The following is a 22,525-nucleotide window of genomic DNA, read 5'->3' as shown; positions in this document are numbered from 1 at the left end:
CTTCCCAGTCTCCAGATCTGTGAGAAACGAACTTCTGTTGTTTATGAATTTCTCTGATATAGTAGTGTGAATAGACTAAGACACACACCATCAAGAATGATCTGAAGAGCTAAGAAAGAGGGTCAAGGATCTGAGGGGTCTTGTAAGTAGGAAGGAGAGCACATGGCTGCAAAGGTCGGGATAGAGCCACCTCCTCCTATCCCATGGCCACTTCTTGATAGACTTTAAGATGATCTTTCCCTGGAGCCTGGATACAACCCCGAGAAGAAGTGGGAAACCCCCAAATTGACTGAGAACTTCCTAAATTGACAGGTCGACCCAAATTAAGTTTTCAGGCAAAAACAGAATGAGGGCTTTAGATAGAAATTAAGTCCAATTACAGACAAGTTTATGTTTTTGCATATCTAAGTTTGTATCCTATAAAATAAACTGGCTGGCTTTACTTAGTCACACAAGTTGAAATATGTTTTTGAAAAAAGACATAAGATTACACCATGCAATTTTCATTACAGAAGAGGTTAAATAATTCAGATTAGATCTCTTCCCTGAGCCATGCCTATTTGCATGACACATGGATTTGGTTCAAGGCTGGGTCAGTGGAGATTTCCCTGAAATATCATCAGCATTTCTAAACACACATTTCCACCCAGTGACTGGTCTCCTCTACTGCAACAATCTCTCTTGAACTAGCATTGCATTCATGAAAGAAAACAATAAGTATGAGTCATAAGTGTAGCTGCTCCTTGGAGGGCAAAATCAGGTATTTGTGTGCTAATAAAACTTAATTCTTGGGGTGCCTGCCTGGCTCAGTGGCGCATGCGATTCTTGATCTTTGGGTTGTGAGTTCAGTCCCACATTGGGCATAGAACTTACATTAGAAAAAGTTCTTCAGGGGTGCCTGGGTGGCTCAGAGGATTAAAGCCTCTGCCTTTAGCTCAGGTCATGATCCCAGGGTCCTGGGATCGAGCCCTGCATCGGGTTCTCTGCTTGTCAGGGAGCCTGCTTCCCCTCCTCTCTCTCTGCCTGCCTCTCTGCCTACTTGTGATCTCTGTCTGTCAAATAAATAAAAATAAAATTTAAAAAAAATTTTTTTCAGAAAAAGTTCTTCAGGGGCGCCTGGGTGGCTCAGTGGGTTGAAGCCTCTGCCTTCGGCTTGGGTTGTGATCCCGGGGTCCTGGGATCGAGCCCTGCATTGGGCTCTCTGTTCTGCGAGGAGCCTGCTTCCTCTTCTCTCTCTGCCTGCCTCTCTACCTACTTATAATCTCTGTCTGTCAAATAAATAAATAAAATCTTTATAAAAATTCTTCAAAAAATTAATTCTTCAAATTTTACTTAGACACTAGATATTTCTTGTTACTCATAGTAGCAGAATTATTTTACATACTCGAATCAAGGAAAATTTTTATCTTTGTTTTCACTTTCTACATCCCCTAAGATCTTAAAACACTTAAAGTGGAGGAGCTCTAAGAGTATGTGGATTATTTTTAAGAGGGAGAAATTTGAGCATTCAAAGTAGCTCTTCATTCATCCGATTAACCAACACTGAATGCACCTGCTATTGTTAGGTGCTAATCTTACTGCTGGGGGTCTGGAATGACTAACAATGACACCTGAAGAACATTTTGGAGAAAGAAAAATGAAGATTTCCCCTGCAGATAAAAAGGGATATGATATAGTTACCACATCTGAATACAAAATATCAGAAAAAAATAAAACAGAAAAGACAGGTAAATGAAAAAGAATAAAGTTTATGAGGGGCACATAGGTAGCTCAGTTGGTTAAGTGCCTGACTCTTGATGTCAGCTCAGGTCATGATCTCAGGGTTGGGAGATAGAGCCCAATGTTGGGCTCCGTGTTGGATGTGGAGCCTGCTTAAGATTCTCTCTCTCCCTCTGCCCCTCCTATCTCTCTCTCTGCCTCTCTAAAAACAGATTTTAAAAGTTTAAGAATGGATTCAAGTAGATATAGGAATTTAAAATATTAGGACTTTGTTTTCAATCAGTAAACTCATTTTCAGTTAGAAATGATTTTTCAAGGGGCGCCTGAGTGGCTCAGTCAAGCATATGCCTTGGGCTCAGGTCATGATTCCAGGGTTCTGGGATCGAGCCCCATATCAGGCTCCTTGCTCAGTGGGGAGCCTACTTCTCCCTCGCCCTTGTGCTCTCTCTTGCTCTCTCTCTCTCTCTCTCTCAAACAAATATAATCTGAAGAAAAAAAAAGATTTTTCAAGGGGTGCCTGGGTGGCTCAGTTGGTTAAGCATCCGACTCTTGATTTCAGCTCGGGTCATGATCTCAGGGTTGTGAGACTAAGCCTTTCGTTGGGCTCCATGCTCAGTGGGGAGTCTGCTTGAGATTCTCTCTCTCTCCCTCTGCTGCTCCTCCATCTTGGGCTCTCAGTCTCTCTAAAGGAAAAAAAAAAATGTTTGATAAATATGGTTGGAGCAACAGTCTAACCTTTTCAAAAATTAAATAAAATGGAGATTCTTACTTTATACCTGTAGTCAATACAGATTAAGGATTGAGTATAAGAAGTAAAACCATAAAAAGCAAGAAGAAAATTTAGGTCAATATTTTTTATATGTAACAACAAAGGTCTACCCTTAAAGATTGTTCAGCCGTAGTAGACAATGCTAGTTTTCCAAAGTGGTTATTATAGTTAACACTTCTATGAGTGATTTATGGATTTCCAGTTGCTCCATATCCTCGCCAACAACCAGTATTGTCAGTTTAAACGTTTTTATGCATTTCGGTAGTTTAAGTATCTCCCTATGGTCTTTTTTTTTTTTTTTTAAGATTTTTTATTTATTTGACAGACAGACAGAAACAAGCAGGCAGAGAGGCAGGCAGAGAGAGAGGAGGAAACAGGCTCCCCGCCGAGCAGAGAGCCCAACGTGGGACTTGATCCAAGAACCCCAAGATCATGACCTAAGCCAAAGGCAGAGGCCCAACCCACTGAGCCACCCAGGCGCCCCGTATGGTCTTTTTTTTTTTTTTTTTTAAAGATTTATTTATTGTAGGGGAGGAGGGGCAGTGGGAGGGAGAGAGAAAATCCTTAGGCAGACTCTGCGCCAAGCATTGAGTCCAACGTGGGGCTTGATCCCCTGACCCTGAGATCATGACTTGAGCCAAAACCAAGAGTTGGACGCTCAACCAACTGCGCCACCCAGGTGGCCCCCTCTCTGTGGTTTTAATCTGCATTTCCCTGATGACTAAAATATTGGGTACATTTTCTGTGCTTATAAATATGCATACATTTTTAATTCAGCAATCTTAATCCTAGGGCTTTATTCTGAAGAAATACATATGCCTATACACACACACACACACTTTTGAATTATCCAATAATTGTATTCTGAATATTGTATTCTGAATTGTATTCTAAATATACCAAATTTTTGATATATTTAAACTATGAGATATGGTTATCTACTGATAATTACTATTAATATCTTGATGGTGGTTAATCTTTGGAGTAGAGTGGTGGGTGACTTTTTTTAACCTCTACACAAAACTTTAATATATTTCTAATTGTGGGGTGCCTGGGTGGTTCAGTCATTAGGCATCTGCCTTTGGTTCAGATCATGATTCTGGGGTCCTGGGATCGAGCCCTGCATCAGGCTTCCTGCTCAGGAAGCCTGCTTCTTCCTCTCCCACACCCTCTGCTTGTGTTCCCTCTCTCGCTGTGTCGCTCTCTGTCAAATAAATAAATCTTTAAAAAAAATACATTTCTAATTATGTCCTGACAGGAGATTTCTTTTAATATGTTCTTAACTTTTAGACATTTTCCGAAATTTTCACAGTATATATTGTTTTTATTTTTGGAAGATATAGCAAAAAGTATTTCTGTATTATTTTGTAACAACAGATAGAAATAAAAAATTTAATCCCAAATAACCTAACAGAATACCCACAATTCGATCATAAGCAATGTCATTGGAGGTTGTTTTTCATTTAAAATGCAAAAGATGTACTGAGTGCCCATATCTTTCTAAATATGATTTTTTTTTTTCAAGTAAGCTCTATGCCCAACATGGGGCTTGAACGCACAATCCCAAAATCAAGAGTTGTGTTTTGTATTGACTGAGCCAGTCAAGTGCCCCCAGTTTCATCTTTAAAAAGAATCAGGGTTCCTTGGAGAAATGACCGAGGAAAGCACAAGATGAACCAGGAACATGGGAACATTTTGATATAACAGCAAGTATGGAAATGAAAAACAAACAAAAAAGAGAGATGGGAACATGTTGAAAGAACATAGAACTAGTTTCAAGGGCAGCCCAGTGGCTAAGTCTGGGACAATTTTTGAGCTAAAGATAAACCAGGACAGTAAAGGATTATAACTCACTGAATAAAATAGGAATCCGCCAATTCATGCTGATATGATGATATGATATGATATGATATGATCGATAACCGAATAATTGGGGCTGAGGCAGGGAGAGTCCTTCCTTACAGTGAAAAGTTGATAAATGCGGAGGGAGGGGCACTGTTGAAAGATCCTGTTTTGCAAGCATCATAGTTAAGAATGGTTTGGGCAAGAAATAGCAATGATTGGGCGCCTGGGTGGCTCAGTCGGTTAAAGCCTCTGCCTTCGGCTCAGGTCATGATCTCAGGGTCCTGGGATCCAGCCCCATATCGGGCTCTCTGCTCAGTGGGGAACCTGCTTCCTCCTCTCTCTCTGTCTGCCTCTTTGCCTACTTGTGATCTCTCTCTCTCTCTGTCAAATAAATAAATAAAATCTTTAAAAAAAAAAAAAAGAAAAGAAATAGCAATGATTGCTAAATCTAGGGGGGAAATGTTTGATGGAGAAGAGGATACTTACTTAGTTCTAAACTATGTCTCCATAAATTGCTCATTAGCTGCAAGGGAAAAACAGTAACTATACAGTGGAGAAACTGGACCACTTTAACCAACAGACCTCTGGAACCAATAATACATTATATGTTGATTAATTGAATTTGAATTTAAAAAATGGAAAAAAAATAAAAAATTTAAAAAACAAAAACAAAAAAACCTAACAAACAGGGTGCAGACTGAGATGGTATGTTTCCAGATCTGATACTCAGAGAAGAACAAATCATCACCTTTGTGCCCTTCTGGCAGGAGACAGAATCAAGGCCTGAATCAAGTCATCAGGGGCCACCAGGCAAGTCCATTTGAAGAACATTCCACAAAACAACTGGCTCATGTTCTTTAAATGCACCAATGTCATGAAAGACAAAAAATGCTACAGGACTGTTCCAGATTAAAGAACATTAAAGAAACAAGACGATTTAACACATATGTGATCTTTTGGTTAAAGCTGGTACCAGAGGGGGACAATGCTATAAGGAATTTATTGGTATAACTGACAAAATTGGAATATGGATTGCCGAATGGAAAAAAGTATGCATCAAGGTTACATTTCTTGATTTGAAACTGTGTTGTGGTTATGTAGGAAAATATACTTGTTCTTAGGAACAATACTATGGGTCTTAAGAGTATAACAAAGGCCTGAGCTACATAAACTCAGATGGTTCTGAGAAAATACATCATTACCAAGGGAGAAAAGGAAAATAAATGTGATGAAATAAAAAACAAATGATTATTCTGGATACAGGCAGTATGAAAGTTCCTTGTAATTTTGGCAACTTAAAAAAAAAAAAGATTTTATTTATTTATTTGTCAGAGAGAGAGAGAGAGACAGAGCACAACCAGGGGGATTGGCAGGCTCCCTGCTGAGCAAGGAGTAGGATGTAGGACTTAATCCCAGGATCCTGGGATCATGACCTGAGCCAAAGGCAGATGCTTAACCCATTGAGCCACCCAGGTAATCCTACAACTTTTCTTTACATTTGGATTTTTTTTTAAAGTTTAATAATAATAATGCACATAGTCGTCGTTGTGGGCTTGGTTTGAATTATTTTATCCCAAACACACACACACACTCACACACTTAACTGAGATACATGGAAGTAGTTTATCTGGGGTAGGAGAGTAACAAGAGGGCTAATTTGGGAGGGTATGGGCATGTCCCTCTAGAAACTGCCCAGGAGAAGATGGGTGCATGAGGGATATGGGATTCACGGGGTCGAAATGAGACTTGGAGGTACATGGGCAGCTCTGGAAATAACGTGTCCTTTGCTAGTGCATTATTTAAAGCATCCAGTGGGAGATTTGTTGCATTTGCGGTAGCTGTAGGGGCTGAATATTACCTGAAAGAAAGATAAGGATCATCACTGAAGATAAAATCTAGAAGTATCTTAGAGGCTTCCTAACTCTTTTATCAAAATAAGATTTCTTCTGGGACACCTGGGTGGCTCAGTTGGTTAGGCATCTGCCTTGTCTTGGGTTGTGATACTAGGATCATGGGATCGAGTCCCACCAGGCTCCCTGCCCCACGGGGGCGCGGGAGGGCTGCTTCTTCATCTCTTCCCTGCTTGTGCTCTCTCTCACCAACTCCATCTGTCTCTCTCTCTCAAATAAATAAAATTTTTAAAAAATAATAAGGTTTCTTCACAGTAAAATAACAACAACAAACCCACAAAGTGCAAGATGGTGTGACCTCCTTGTTTATATCACATCATTGTTAGTCTCCTTTCCTTTCCTCCTGTGGAAACATGAAACACTACGGCCAGTTCCCACGCAGATACTTGGGCTCTTTTGTTTCAGCCACTAAACCCCATCAGCCAGCACACTGGTTATCATCATTCATCTCTTCTTAATCTTAATTCCAAACCGAGCTCCTGTTTGGAGATTCGAGTTTTAGTTTGTATTTCAATAGCTCATATAGGCTTATTTTTCTATCGTGAACAAACTAAAAAAACTTCTATATTTTTTAAACTAGACAGTTTGAACACTGCCTGTCAATAAACAAGTCAAAAGACCACCATGGAAGAGCAAACTTGCTCAAATGAACAAGGCGGGGATGCCTGTGGTAACAGGAATAAAACTGTCATAGCTCGCTGGAGTTATGGTTACAGACGGAAACACATTTTAGAATGGTAGGTGATCTTTGTTCTTTTGTTTTGTTTCTCTTTTTGTTTTTCTTCCCTGTAGAAAGCTTTATTGCTTCCACTGGGCCCACAGCGTGGGAGAGGGCTCCAGGGGGTTAAAAAGCTACCTAGTGAAGGGGCGCCTGAGTGGCTCAGTCAGTTAAGCATCTGTCTTTGGCTCAGGTGACGATCCCAGGGTCCTGGAATCGAGTTCTGCATCGGGCTCCCCTCTCAGCGGGGAGCCTGCTTTTCCCTCTCCCTCTGCCTCTGCCGCACCTTCTGTATTTACTCTCTCTCTCAAATTAATAAATAAAATCTTTTTTTAAAAAGCAGGGCCTGCTTCAGTTTCTCCTCTGGACCCATGGTGGCTTCTGTGGTGTCCTGGGTTTTCCCCCACTCATCTTGGGACGGCTTCTGTAAGTCATGGAAGATGATGTAGCTGCTGCACTGGTTTTGCCTCTTTGCAACATACTCAGCACACACATGCTTCTCAGCCAAACTGTGAGGGAAGCGGTGTACTTCCTCCAGGGCCACAGCCTCACGGTGGAAATGGAAGCCCAAAGGGAGGTAAGTGTAGGAGGCTCCCAGATGCATTGACTGGGGAGGGGGGTGGTTGACGGTGGACCATACCTTGGTGGAATCATTCTGGTAAATCTGGAAGCACATGGTTGACCAGTAGTAAGGAGCTAAACTCAACCTACAGGGTTGGCCCAAGATGGCCAAGAAGATAGTTCTGAAAGTTGCATCTGGAAAAGAGGTTGGAGGGGGCCAGAGGCTGGAAGAAAGGGGTATCCTTGGGTCTGTTCTAACCAAACACTGCTGAAGCAAGAGACAGGTCCACGGGCCCACTGGTAGGTCACCTTTGACGTGGGTATAAGAAGTGCTGTGGCCTTACCAACAGGACAGGTGGAATATAACTCAACCACGTAAGGCCATCCAAAAAGGACGTACTATATTTATTATTTATTGCCATAATGTTAAAACTTTTATGTTATGGGAACTTTCAAATACACACCAAAGTAGAGGGAATACAGCAATGAACAGGTGTATTATATTTAGCTTTGCCTTTCAAACCTCCCACTGGGCTGGCCTTTGTAAAAGGCAAACCGAAGCCCTTCATTCTCCTTCCCAACCCCAGTGCTTCTTGGGACAAATAAGTAAAAGTAAAACAGACCACAGGGTTGACTATAGCTATGATGTGGACTTGGCTAAATGATGGTTGGAAGAGACATTGAGGTTTCAAGGTCATGAGGCTCTGGTTAGGACAGTTAGTATGTGAGGCAAATGTATCTGCCCAAGAAGAGCCTAATGGAATAAAGAAGTTAATGATGCTTCGAAGCTTATATGTCATTCACCCTCAGGTGGGCATCTACAGTGGGAGGAGATGGTTAATTTTAGTTGAAATGTTCTAGGTTTATTTTATAAGGCTTCCTTTCTTTTACTTTAAAAGCATGTATTTATAATCAAGTATTAACTTTGCCCCCCAAACTAAAAATAGTAGAGGTAACAAGAAAGGTAAACATTTTTCAAAGCCATCTTTGTTAAGAAACTTTTTAGGAGGGATGCCTTGGTGGGTCAGTCAGTCTAGCATCTCCCTCTGGCTCAGGTCAGGATCTCCAGGTCCTGCAATTGAGCCCCGAATCAGGCTCCCTGCTCAGTGGGGAGTCTGCTTCTCTCATTCCCTCTGCCCTTCCCCACAAATCGTGAGCATGTGCTATCTCTCTCTCTTTAATAAATAAATAGATAAAATCTTAAAAAAAAAAAAAAAGAAACTTTTTGGGAGAACAAAACTGCTTTCTAGGTATTCATGTTGAAATTTAGGTCTTAGTTAACCTCAGCTTCTGTAGCTTAATTTTCCTGCCCCGGAGTCTTCTGTTTCCTCAGTGAGTGGTCATTCTAAGGAGCCTTGGGAGACGTCACTGAAGAAACAGTTCTGAAAGGCACAGAAAAAAAGGGACATCAGAGAGTATGTGAGTTGTGTCGGGGGACATGGGGACATGAGCTTAAGACACGGAATCTGTCTTACTGCAGTCGCACACAGATGTTTGTACAAGGGGGTTTTATTGTATGTTGGTGTAGTGAGCTTTTAGGAATAACTTAAATACCCATCATGACAGAACTGATCAAGTGAATTGTTTGCTGAAATACTCTGCAACTATTAAAAGGCATGACATAGGGGCGCCTGGTTGGCTTGGTGGGTTACAGCCTCTGCCTTTGGCTCAGGTCATGATCTCAGGGTCCTGGGATCAAGTCCTACATCAGGCTCTCTGCTCAGCAGGGAGCCTGCTTCCTCCTCTCTCTCTGCCTGCCTCTCTGCCTACTTGTGATCTCTCTCTCTGTCCAATAAATAAATAAAATCTATAAAAAAAAAATAAAAGGGATGCCATAGAGGTAAATGCACTGATGTGGGGAGATTCCCAAGGCATATTATTAAGAGGCAAAAGCAACTTGCCTAAAAATGCATATAGCATGACCCTTTTATATTAAAAATCTGTATAATGGATGTACATGGGTTATATGTAAATGCAAAGAATGGGAGCAGGAAGGGTGACCACCAAACCACAGTCCTGGCTAATTTATTTATTTATTTATTTATTTTTAAAGATTTTATTTATTTATTTGACAGAGATCACAAGTAGGTAGAGAGGCAGGCAGAGAGAGAGAAAGAGAGGAGGAAGCAGGCTCCCTGCTGAGCAGAGAGCCGGATTCGGGACTCGATCCCAGGACCCTGAGATCATGACCTGAGCTGAAGGCAGAGGCTTAACCCACTGAGCCACCCAGGTGCCCCCAGTCCTGGCTAATTTAAAGGAAGGATGGAAAAATGGGAATGAGGATGCAATTTTTATATTTTATATAAAAATTTTATATATTATATATTTTATATTTTTGCTTACTAGAATAGATTCCTGCTTGAATCTTTTTAGTAACAATGTGTTCATGTTACTTGTATAATTTTGAAAAGATTTATTAATTTGTTTGAGAAAGAGAGTGGGGCGGTGAGGGGAAGAGGGAGGAGAGAGACAATCCTCAAGGAGACTCCCCACTAAGCACAGACAACAAGAGATTCAGTCTCACAACCTTGAGCACATGACCAGAGCCGAAATTGAGAGTCACGTTCAACCAACTGAGCCTTCCAGGTGTCCTTCACTTGTGCAATTTTCAAAACACCATTTGAGGGATTCAGTCTTTCCCGAAAACAAGAAGTACTAAATACATAATGTATGTTGAACCCCTTGTGTGTATAACTCTTTGACATCTGACCTCATCCTACCATTCCCCTTCAAGAACTAAAAACAAGAGAGATGATTTCTGTGACAATTCCTCAAGTTCATGATCAGATCACTTAACTGGCTTGACTTTTTTTTTTATCCTACCGTCATAATTAGAGGGTTCTCTCCCTGTCTCTCAGGGCACATCTACTTTCTTTCTTCTTGACTGCTGCCTTAACTTGATTTTTCTTAGTCAGGCTCCCCTGACTTTTGTGTCCAACATGGCTTACCTCCTCCTATTTAAAGTCTCCAGCCTATAAAAGGGGTGTAGGTTCAGCTTTCACTAAATTACTTACTTGGATGAAGGAAGCTGATGAAATGTTCAGTGTTCAGAGTTCTACCGGCAGTTAACAATTCCTCTTGATTACTGGCTTGGTGGTTTTACCTCAAGAAGAGGGAAGTCCTTTGAGTCTAAAGATAGAATAGACTCTGCTCTACAGAAGATTGAGCCAATGAATCTCTACTTAATCTGTGTTTCAGTTCTCATGAATTGATGGTTCGTCTCTGCTCCCCCAGTCATCAGCTGTAACAACTCAGTTGGAATGATGAAGGATTCACTTTCAAGATGGCTCACTCAAATGGCTGGCATATCGGAGCTTACTTAACTGGGACCTCAGCCAGGGTTGTGGACCAGAGGCCTTGGTTCCTTTCTATGTGAGTCTCTGCCCAGGATACTTGGGTTTCCTCACAGTATGGCAGCTGAATTCCAAGAGCAGTCATCCCAAAAGAACAAAGCAGATGTGCACGATATTTTAATGACCTATCCTCAGAAGTTACATCATGTAAATTCTACCATGCTCTATTGGTTGAGAGTCTCAAGCCTACTCCTGTTCAAGAGAAGGGGGTATAGACTCTATCTCTTGATTAGGGGTGGTTGTAGACCATCTATTGGCCACACCTTGGTTTAGAGAGATAGCAGAGTTGATAGGGGATCTGAAGTAGAATACGAAAGCAGTGAGGCAAACGTGAAGACTGAGAAACTGATCTTCCCAGATCTCCCTCAATCAGATCTTCTGTTGTTTGGTTGATTATGAATTTTCCAAAGCCCACAAGAACAGTTGACTCCAAATGCAAGTGAAGAAAGAATAGCAATTTTTAAAAAACCTAACCAGGGGCGCCTGGGTGGCTCAGTGGGTTAAAGCCTCTGCCTTTGGCTCAGGTCATGGTCTCAGGGTCCTGGGATCAAGCCTCACATCATGCTCTCTGCTCAGCAGGGAGCCTGCCTCCCCATCTCTCTCTGCCTGCCTCTCTGCCTATTTGTGATCTCTGTCTGTCAAATAAATAAATAAAATCTTAAAAAAAAAAAAAAACTTAACCAATCATGCAACCCTTCAAAAAAGATATTCAACCGGGCGCCTGGGTGGCTCAGTGGGTTAAGCCGCTGCCTTTGGCTCAGGTCATGATCTCAGGGTCCTGGGATCGAGTCCCACATCGGGCTCTCTGCTCAGCAGGGAGCCTGCTTCCTCCTCTCTCTCTCTGCCTGCCTCTCTGCCTACTTATAATCTCTCTCTGTCAAATAAATAAATAAAATATTAAAAAAAAAGATATTCAACCCAATTTCAATATCAAATTTAGGGTTATGTATTACTTATTTATATTTGACTTATCTTTCATAAAAAAGGAAATAGAGAGTTATATCCCATTACCTTATTTATTAAGAGCAAGGCAAAAGTTTACTGGGATTTTGAATTAAAGTAGATACAGTCATTATTAAGATTATGGTGAACATTTATAGAAATAAACTAAGTGAAATATAGTGGCAGGTAGTGAGGGCGATATTTGGACTGGCACTGGGGCAAAGTAAGCAGAGGTGGGTGTAAGTGAACAAATGGACTAAATCTGTGCATGGAGAAGGAAAAAGAAGAATCACCACCCCCACAGAACAGGCAAATAAGCTAATCTAGAGAGACAAAGCATAGACAAGTGATCTCTTAGAGGGGAATGACTGCTGGTGGCCAGTGTTTTGCAGGGGAAGAGGAGATGAAATGTTTTAGGATTGATTGTGGTGGTGGTTGAGCTTTATGGTATATGAATTATATTTCAATAGAGCTGACATTTTGAAAAAGTTAACCTAAGATGGAATATAAATAAAAAAACATATATTGTAGATTTGGAAACAAACAAACAAACAAACAAACAAACCCAAATGCACCAGCTGTGTGTTCACCACTGTGTCCCTATTCTTTCTCCCAAATCATGCAACACCTTTTGCTGTCCTCTTCTGTATCCTTCCAGGGCTTTAAAAATGCATATGTAAGCAAATATGAACATATATTCTTTTGTTCTTTCCTTTCCTGCACATCAGAGAACAATTGTATAAACTGCTGTGCTCTTTTTTTTTTCCTTGTGCAAAATATATCGGAGATCTTTCCATGTTAGCAGAGAACATCCTCATTCGTGTTCACAGTACACGGTCTTCCATTGTGTGGATGGATATTTTGTTTATTTAGCCCGTATTCCACTGATGAACCTTTGGGTTATTTCCATGTTTTTATTTTATTTTATTTATGAGAGAGAGAGAGAGCAAGCAAGAGAACGAGCATTATTGCAGGGGAGGAGCAGAGGAGGAGGGAGACAGAGGAGGAAAAAAATCTCAAGCAGACTCCATGCTGGGTGCGGAGCCCCATGCAGGGCTTGATCCCAGGACCCCAAGATCATGGCCTGAGCCAAAACCAAGAGCCAGATGCCCAACTGACTGAGCCACCCAGGTGCCCCCTTTAGGGTTATTGGGTTGTTATAATGAGCAACCACATATATGTGTCATTTCATATATTAGCAGACAAATCTGGGAGATGAAGTGAGATCACTGGATGAGAAAGTAAGTACATTCATAATTTTGATAGGTATCAGCATATTGATCCTGTTTTGATAGATGTCAGTGTATTGACCCCTTCCAGCAATGTATAATCCTTCTAGTTTCCCCATACAGTTGCCTACATATTGCGTTGCCAAACTTTCTATCCAGTTGGTGAAGTGGTATTATCGACATAGTTCTAATATGCTTTTATTATTAATGAGGTCAAGCTTTTTTTAAAAAAAGATTTAATTTTTTTTAAGGTTTTATGTATTTATTTGACAGACAGATCACAAGTAGGCAGAGAGGCAGGTAGAGAGAGAGGAAGGAAAGTAGGCTCCCTGCTGAGCAGAGAACCTGATGTGGGGCTCGATTTGGGGCTCGATCCCAGGACCCTGGGATCATGACCTGAGCCTAAGGCAGAGGCTTTAACCCACTGAGCCACCCAGATGCCCCAAAGAGAGAGACATCGAATGAGGGAACACAAGCAGGGGGAGTGGGAGAGGGAGAAGCAGGCTTCCAGCTGAGCAGGACCTTAAGGTGGGGCTCGATCCCAGGACCCTGGGATCAGGACCTGAACCAAAGGCAGACACTTGACTGAGCTACCCAGGTGCCCCAGAGCCAAACTTTTTATTCATATTTAAGAGCCAACTGTATTTATTTTTCTGTGAACTGTCAATGTTCTGTGACCATTTTTTTCTTATTTGCCATGTATCTTGACTTTGTGTTATTTTTTTTCCATGCAGAAGTTTTTGATTTTTATGTAATCAAGTTTATCAGTGTTTTCTTTCATGGTTCTAGATTTTGGGTAATGGTGAGAAAGGCTTCTCTTCTCCAAGGTCACGGAAGAATCCACTCATGGTGTTCTCTGGTACTTTTATGACTCATGTACTAAGTGCTTTGAAATCTTTACCTAAATAAAGAGTTGAAAGGAAAAAGAAAGCAGTGAGCAATATTGAAGACTAATGCTTCCCAAGAATAAACCTAGCAGGGACACCTGGGTGGCTCAGTCAGTTAAGCATCTGCCTTTGGCTCAGTCATGATCCCAGGGTCCTGCTCTCTGGGAGACTTTTTTCTCCCTCTGGCACTCCCCCTGCTTATTCTCTCTCTCTCTCTCAAATAAATAAATAAAATCTTTAAAAAAAAATTTTTTTTTAAGGCGAGCAATATTTAAGACTAACATGTGAAGAGATCCACAGATTATAGCTTATTTTATATAAGCAAAGATTAACAATTTTAATAATAATAAACATTAAATGCCAATAAAACTTTAACCAGTTAGGAAATGCACTTGTATACAAAGATGGATATTTTGGAACAGTTACCAGGTAAGTCTTAAAGAGTTCTCAGGTTTGGGCACCTGGGTGGCTCAGTTGGTTAAGCCACTGCCTTCGATTCAGGTCACGATCCCAGAGTTCTGGGACCCAGCTCCATATCTGGCTTCCCCTGCTCTGCAAGGAGCCTGCTTCTCCCTCTCCCTCTCCCTGCCACTCCCACTGCTTGTACTTGCTCTCTCTCTCTCCCTGTCAAATAAATAAGTAAAATCTCAAAAAAAAAAAAAAAAAAAGAATTCTCTGGTTTGAACTTTGCACAATTCTAGAATGGAAAAGAGGTGGGGTTTATTTCCCCACCCCGTTGCATCTGGGCTAGCCTTGAGACCTTACTTTGACCAATAAAACATGGCAGAAGTAATAATATATGAATTCTTCTCTTATTCTTGGAATTCAGACACCAAGCGAAGAGGACTGGGCCAGCCCGTGGGAGACATGTGGACTGGCCCACAGCCAGCACCAGTTCTCACATATGTGAGTGGGGCCGCGCTGAATCATGCTGAATCACCGAACGAGTTCCAGGCCAGCTCCAATTTAACTACAGACGTGTAAGTAACTGCATGGGAGATAAGCCAAACAGCCTCACTAAGCCCAATTCAAATAGCAGAAGCACAGAATAATGAGCAAATAGTTGCTGTGTGTTCTTTTTTAATTTTTATTATTATTTTTTTATTTTAAGTAGGCTGCACACCCAATGTGGGGCTTGAACTCATGATCCTGAGGTCAGGAGTTGCACGCTCTTCTGACTGAGCCAGCCAGGCACCCCCACATGGTTGCCGTTTCAAGCCACTGTTTTGAGGCTTTGGTTTGTTACACAGCAATAAATAACTCATACACACGTTTTTCTGGGGAGTTATGAATAAAGAAATACGATAATACAAAATACTGAAGGACAGTTTCTTTCATTAATCTGTTCATTCCCATCCTGTCTATGATCTGCAGGAAGGATTTGATACTGCCCGTGGTGGGCGGACCCGGTGATCCCTGCCTTCTGTATTTATGTCTTCTATAATCTTCACTGGGGGCTAACACTAACGACTGTTTCTAGTAGAAACATCCCTGGTGATGGGATGTCACTCACATGATTATTTTATCGTCTGTAAAAGTCCATTATTCTAGTAGATTCGCACTAGGGATTCTCCTGGTTGGCTTGAGGAGGTAAGCAGCCCTGTCAAAGAAGGTCACTGACAAGCAACAGCATGGGCCCTTTAGGAAATGTTTAGACAACAGCCAACAAGAAACAGAAGCCCTTGAGGCACCTGGGAGACTTGGTCAGTTGAGGTCTAACTCTAACTCTCGGTTTCAGCTCTGGTCATGATCTCAGAGTTGTGGGATTGAGCCCTGAGTGCGGCTTGAGATTCTGTATCTCTTCCCCCAGCTCATGCATGTATGTTCTCTCTCTCTCAAATAAATAAGCAAATAAAATCTTATTAAAAAGAAAGAGAGAGAGAAAGGAAGGAAGGAAGGAAGGAAGGAACAGAAACCTTCAGTTCTACAACTACAGGAAGTGAATTCTGCTGATAATCCGAGCCAGCTTGGAAGGCGATTTTCTCCCAACTGAGCCTCCAGATGAGAATGCAGCTCAGCGGGCACCTCGATATCCTCGTGTGGGTCCCAGAGCTGAGGACCCAGGTAAGCTGGGCCTGACGCCTGGCTCATGGAAACTGTGGGATAATCAGTCCATAGCACAAAAAACTAATACAGATACTCAGATACTCAGAGAGCGTCAGCACGCAATCCTTTAATGGGAAAGCAACCTATGTTCCTAGAAGTCTAAAACTGGTTTGTTAAGAGGAAGACATTTTACAGCTTTAGAAGGTCAATTCTTTCTTATCACACCCTGATTTTTTAAAATCCTGGACAAGACAGGGTCGCCTGGTTGGCTCAGTTGGTTAAGCATTTGCCTTTGGCTCATGTCATGATCCACCGCCAGTCCTGGGATCCAGCCCACTTGGAGATCTCCGCTCAGTGGGGAGTCTGCTTCTCTCCCCACCTCTGCCCCCATGAGATCAAGCATGCATGCTCCCTCTCAAATAAATAAATAATCTTAAAAAAAAAAGAAATCCTGGGACACCTGGGTGGCTCAGTGGGTTAAGCCTCTGCCTTCATCTCAGGTCATGATCTCAGGGTCCTGGGATCGAGCCCCGCATTAGGCTCTCTGCTCAGCAGGGAGACTGCTTCCTCCTCTCTCTCTGTCTGCCTCTCTGCCCACTTGTGATCATCTCTCTATCAAATAAATAAATAAAATCTTAAAAAAAAAAAAAAAAAGAAATCCTGGCAGCAAGACATTTATTTTCATGGTTGACTCAGGAACCGAGGATCATTTATTTAGAGAAAGAGGGGCAGGAACAAATTAAATTTGTATACTTGTGAAAGGGATAATTTTATGTGTAACAGTTAGGAAGCTTCCAATTTGCACTGAGTGAAGAAAAAGGGAAGGGTGTAGAGTGCAAAAAAAGCACAGAGGGTTTTACCCAAACCTGAAGAAAATTCTAAGATGGTTTTGGCCCGTCTAACTGTAACTTCCAGTCACAGTTAGAGACCCTTACTTTTAAGTCAGGAGATACCCTATCTCCAGGCGAACTGCTTCCCATATCCCGCCTCATATAGAGAAACTTAAGGATTTAATTTAAACGCTTAGAAAATTTCCTGATGACCATGGTGGGAAGACATCATACTTTATTTGGTAAAACCTGAAATCTTGCCTTTCTAGATTTCTAGGAAAAACGAGTAGGCTGTTGGAAAAGTGTCAGAAATGTGTATTATTTGATATCTTGAGAGCTCCTTAAACTTTGTAATTCTAGAATTTGTGACAGATTGCTATGTAAACAAAGAACTAGAACTAGAATGATTTTTATAGCTTATCTAGTCTCTGTATTCTTTCCATGTTTACAGTATGTGTTTTCTCAATGAAAATAAATAAAAATGCTTTGTTCTATATTTGTTTGAAATTTTAAATCCTAGGGCGCCTGGGTGGCTCAGTTGTTAAGTGGCTGCCTTCAGCTCAGGTCATGATCCCAGGCAGGGTCCTGGGACAGAGCGCCCTCTCAGGCTCCCTGCTCTGTGGAGAGCCTGCTCTCCTCCTACTCTCCCTGCTTGTGTTCCCTCCCTCACTGTGTCTCCCTCTGTCAAATAAATAAATAAAATCTTAAAAAAAATGTTTTTTAAATCCTAGTCCAAACTTAATGGTTTTAAAAAATATGAGTATAGTAAATAGAGAGTTTTATTATCCTGAAAGTACGTTTGTTTTTCCTCTCCCTATGAGCAAAACTTGTTCAAAACATTTTAACCTAAAAATTAAAAGCACATAATATAAAAAGTAAATTTTGAGAGGGCCAAACCTTTTTTTCCCCACTGATAATAAAGTATCTTAGGACATGTTCCTAGCCAAACCTAATTCAAAAATCCCTAATTTTTGTTACTAACAGACTTATTGAAATATAATTTACATACCATTCAAGTCACCCTTTTAAGGTATATAACTCAATGTTTTTAGTATATTCAGAGCTGTGCACCCACTACCACAACCAATTTTAGAATAGTCTCATTACCGCTAAAGAGAAACTCTGGATCCACTAACAGTCACTCCCCATTCTCCCCCCCACCCTCAACCTCCTTAGCCCAAGGCAATCACTAATCTACTTGCCTTCCCTGTAGATTTGCTTATTCTGAGCATTTCCTATAAACAGAATTGTGCAAAACGTGGTCTATGTGATGGCTTCTTCTACTTAGCATGTTTTCAGGGTCTTCATTTATCACTACCTCATTCCTTTTTTAATTTTTTAAGATTTTATTTATTTATTTGACAGAGATCTCAAGTAGGCAGAGAGGCAGGCAGAGAGAGAGAGGGAGGAGGAAGCAGGCTCCCTGCCGAGCAGAGAGCCTGATTCGGGACTCGATCCAAGGACTCTGAGATCATGACCTGAGCAGAAGGCAGCGGCCCAACCCACTGAGCCACCCAGGCGCCCCCCCCCTCCTTTTTTAATCTAATAATATTTCATAGCATGAATACACCACATTTTACTCCTCCATTCACCAGTTGCTGGGGACTTGAGCTGTTTCTGCTTCTTCATTCTTATCAATAATGCTGCTATGGATATTCATGTACAAGTTTTTGTGTAAACATATATTTTTGTTTATCTTGGGTATATAGGTCTATGTGGAATTGCTGGATCATTTGGTAACTCTCTGTTTAAAGCCAAACAGTTTTCTGGAATTAGCGCGCTATTTTATACACCCATAAGTACTCTGTGAGGAGTCCAATTTCTCCATATTGTCAGTAACACTTGTTAATAATACCTGTCTTTTTCATTACAGCCATTCTAGGGGGTGTGAAGTGGTATCTCCTAGTTCTCACTTGCTTTTCCTTAATGATTTGCAGCCTCTTTTCATGTGCTTATTAGCCATTTCGTTATCTTTTTTGGAAAAGTATCTATTCATACATTTGCCTATTTTTAATTTGAGTTACTTGTGTTTTTATTATTGAGTTGTCAGTTATTTATATATTCTGGATATAAGACCATCGTTAGATATATGAATTACAAAAATTTTCTTCTATTATATGGATTGTCTTTTTTTTTTTTTAAGATTTTATTTATTTGAGGGAGAGAGAACCCAAGCATGGGGTGGGATGCAGGGAGAGAGAGAAGCAGGCTCCCTGCTGAGTAGGGAGGCTGATGTGCGGCTCGATGCTGGACCCTGGGATCATGACCTGAGTGAACACAGATGTTTAACCGACTGAGCCACCCAGGCGCCCTATCTTTTCATTTTCTTGGTGGTGTCCTTTGAAGCATATTTTCTTAAATAGTGTTCATTTGATGATATTTATCTATTTTTTTCTTTTGTCACTTGTATTTTCGGTCTTGTAGCTAAGAAACCTGATCCAAGATCATGAAGATTTATGCCTTTCTTTCCTTCTTTTTAAAAAAATTTTATTTAACAGAGAGAGAGCATAAGTACTTGAGTAGAGGGAGCGGCAGGCGGAGGAATAAGGAGAAGCAGGCTTCCTGCAGGGCCGGGGTCCCAATGTTGGGCTCAATCACAGCACCCTGGAATCATGATCTGATCCCAGACAGCACTTATCTGACTGAGCCACCCAGGTGCCCCTCCTTGTTTTCTTCTAAACATCTTATATTTTTTTATCTCTCACCTTTATTTTTTTATTACTATTTTAAAAGATTTTATTAATTTATTTGAGAGAGAGAGCATGAGAGGGGGGAGGGTTGGCTGAACTGGGAGCCGATGGGGGACTCAATGCTGGGAGCCCAGGATCAGGACCAGAGCCGAAGGCAGTTGCTTAACTAACTGAGCTACCCAGGTGCCACCTAGCTCTTACCTTTAGATCTTTGATCCATTCTGAGTTGATTTTTATACATGATATAAGATAAGGGTTCATCTTCATTTCGTTTTAAAAGATTTTATTTATTTATTTACTTATTAGAGCGAGAGAGCTGGTGTGTGCATGCATAGAAGCGGGGGGGGGGCAGAGAGAGAGAGAGAGAATCTTAAGCAGACTCTGTGCTGAGTGCGGAGCCGGATTCAGGGCTTGATCCCATGACCTAGAGCTCATGTCCTGAGCCAAAACTAAGAGTCTGGTGCTTAACCAACTGAGCCACCCAGGCATCCTTTCTTCTTCCTCTTTTTTTTTTTTTTTTTTTTTAAATGTGAATACACAGTTGTCCCTGGGTTCCTAGGATGGAGCCCCGCATCAGGCTCTTTGCTCAGCAGGGAGCCTGCTTCCTCCCCCTCTCTCTGCCTACTTCTTGGCCTACTTGTGATCTCTCTCTGTCAAATAAATAAATAAAATATTTAAAAAAGATAATGTCTCAGCTGATTCAAGTCTCTCTCATTAGGAAGGGGTTGGATCTGCCTTCAAAGGGACCACCTGATTATACCAGGCGCACAGGGGGTTCCCTCTCTTGATTAACTCAGAGTGAATTAATTAGGGACCTTACCTACATGGGCAACACCCTCTCCCCTTTTGCCATATTCTAGTAGTTGGTAGCAAGTCACAGCTTCTGCCCACACTCAAGGAGACGGAGTCACACAAAGGCACATACCAGGGCTGCAAGAATCCCGAGGGCTGTGTTGGAATTAGGGCTCTGACTGATGGCTCAGAGACAACAGGGCAACTCCTTCGTATACATCCCTTTTATCGTTTTGATTTGTGAAGTGAGTTTCTTATTCAAAACTAAAATAAAATTTTACATCTTTGAAACTCTGCATGGGAGTTTTACGTCTTTTATGACAGAGATCACTCCGTGTAGTTTTTTGCTCTAACTTCATCAAGTCACTGGGAGATTCCGGTAAGACCCGGCCTCTGGGGTCAGGCTGTGGAACTTTAAGGAAGCTATTTCACCTCTCTGTGTCTAGATTTCCTTTTCTGCAAAATGGGGCTGTTATCCCCCATAGGCAGGATGTTGGGAGCACGAAGTGAACTACTTGTTAACACAAAATCTGAGTGGCGGACAGCAGTGCTTGCTTCCGCAGCGCATAAACTTACTGGCAAACAAGAGTAAGCATCTATTTCAGCAGGCGTGGCGGCTAGCATGACCCGGCGGATCTGGGCTGGGCTTGGCTAGGCTTGACTCCAAGCTGTGTGTTTGCTTTCGTCCACTTCCTTCTCATTCTCCCAGGGCTAGCAGCCGATCCAGAGGAAGTGTCTGCACGGCCACAAAAGATGCTCTTCTCAAGCCAGCGGCCAGGAGCCTAAAAGGAAAAGCACAACTGCCAAAGCCTATTTCACGCCTCCGTTCGCTTCCTCTGGGCTAACATCCGGGCCAGCCCCAAGGCGGAGACTGAGGTCAAGCCCAGTGGCAAGGGGTGATGAAGTATACAGCTTGGTCTAAAGTTAATGTGCAAAAGGGGCCCTCGGGTGGCTCAGTCTGTGGAGCCTCCGACTCCTGGTTTGAGCTCAGGTCACGATCTCACGGATGTTGAGATCTAGCCAGGGGGTTCCCCACTCCCCAGGGAGTCTGCTTGAGGATCCTCTCTCCCTCTCCTCTTTCTCCCATTCACACACATGCGCGGGCTCTCGCTCTCCAATAAACAAATCTTAAAAAACCCTGTTATCAATGTGTAAGACATTTAGAGCAATCTCTGGAATATAATAAATGCTCAATAAATCTCTGTAATCATTGCACCAAATTTTTTAAAAAAGATTTTATTTATTTCACAGACAGAGATCACAAGTAGGCAGAGAGGCAGGCAGAGAGAGAAGGGAGGAAGCAGGCTCCCTGCTGAGCAGAGAGCCCAATGCGGGGCTCGATCCCAGGACCCTGGGACCATGACCTGAGCGGAAGGCAGAGGCTTTAACAACCTGAGCCATCCAGGTGCCCCTGCACGGAATTTTTTAAAAAAGAAATAACGTTATTGAATGCTTCTAAGAGGTTTGCTAGTTATGTCAGTAATATTGCTGTGCTTCAGAGCAAAGCTGGGGTAGGAATGTGAAATGGAGTAACCACTCTGGAACGCATTTTGGCAGTTTCTTAAAAAGCTAAACACTCATTCCCCATAAGGCCCCAGTTGCACTCCTGGGTATTTATCCCAGATGGAGGAAAACCATGTGCGCCCAAATACATGTGCACAAATGTTCATAGCAGCTTTATTTGTAATAGACACAATTTGGAAAGAACCCAGAGTCTTTTAATGGGTGAGTGCGTAAACTGTGGAACCTCCCTACATTCCACAATAAAAAAGAACCAATTACTGATACACACGATAGATCTCAAGGGAATAATGCTGAGTGACAAAAGCCAATTTAAAGGCTACCTAGCATATGAATCCATTTACACGGCTTTCTCAAATGACAAAAATGATAGAACAGATGAGTGGTTGCCAGGTTAGTGGTTAGTGGTTAGAGATGGGGGGGGTGGGACTATGGGGGGTAACATAAGGGACCTTCGTAGTGAGAGAGCAGTGTTCTGTCTTGATTGGTGGTGGTTACACAAACTACACATGTGGTAAAATTGCATAGAACTACATGTGCACACACACACACACACACACACACACATATAAAACCTGTGAAATCTGAATAATGCTATGGATTATACCAATATTCCTCTCCTGGTTTGGGTATTGTACTATGGTTATATAAGATGTTACCACTGGGGACTACTGGGTTAAGACTACACAAGACCTCTCTATACTAATTTTACA

General features: G+C 41.8%; 1 long non-coding RNA gene across 1 annotated transcript; it reads right to left on the bottom strand.

The window, feature by feature from the left end:
- Positions 1 to 1,728: 1,728 nt before the first annotated feature.
- Positions 1,729 to 21,137, bottom strand: LOC132027741 (uncharacterized). The gene is made up of 2 exons (XR_009407184.1): positions 20,868 to 21,137; positions 1,729 to 2,402 (listed from the first exon to the last, which is right to left on the bottom strand). It is a non-coding gene; the product is annotated as an uncharacterized LOC132027741 (long non-coding RNA).
- Positions 21,138 to 22,525: the final 1,388 nt, after the last annotated feature.

This window comes from Mustela nigripes, chromosome 12 (assembly GCF_022355385.1).
Source record: "Mustela nigripes isolate SB6536 chromosome 12, MUSNIG.SB6536, whole genome shotgun sequence".
Classification (NCBI taxonomy): Eukaryota; Metazoa; Chordata; class Mammalia; order Carnivora; family Mustelidae; genus Mustela; species Mustela nigripes.
Note: the sequence above shows the minus strand (reverse complement) of the source record. Positions and strands in the feature narration are given on the sequence as shown.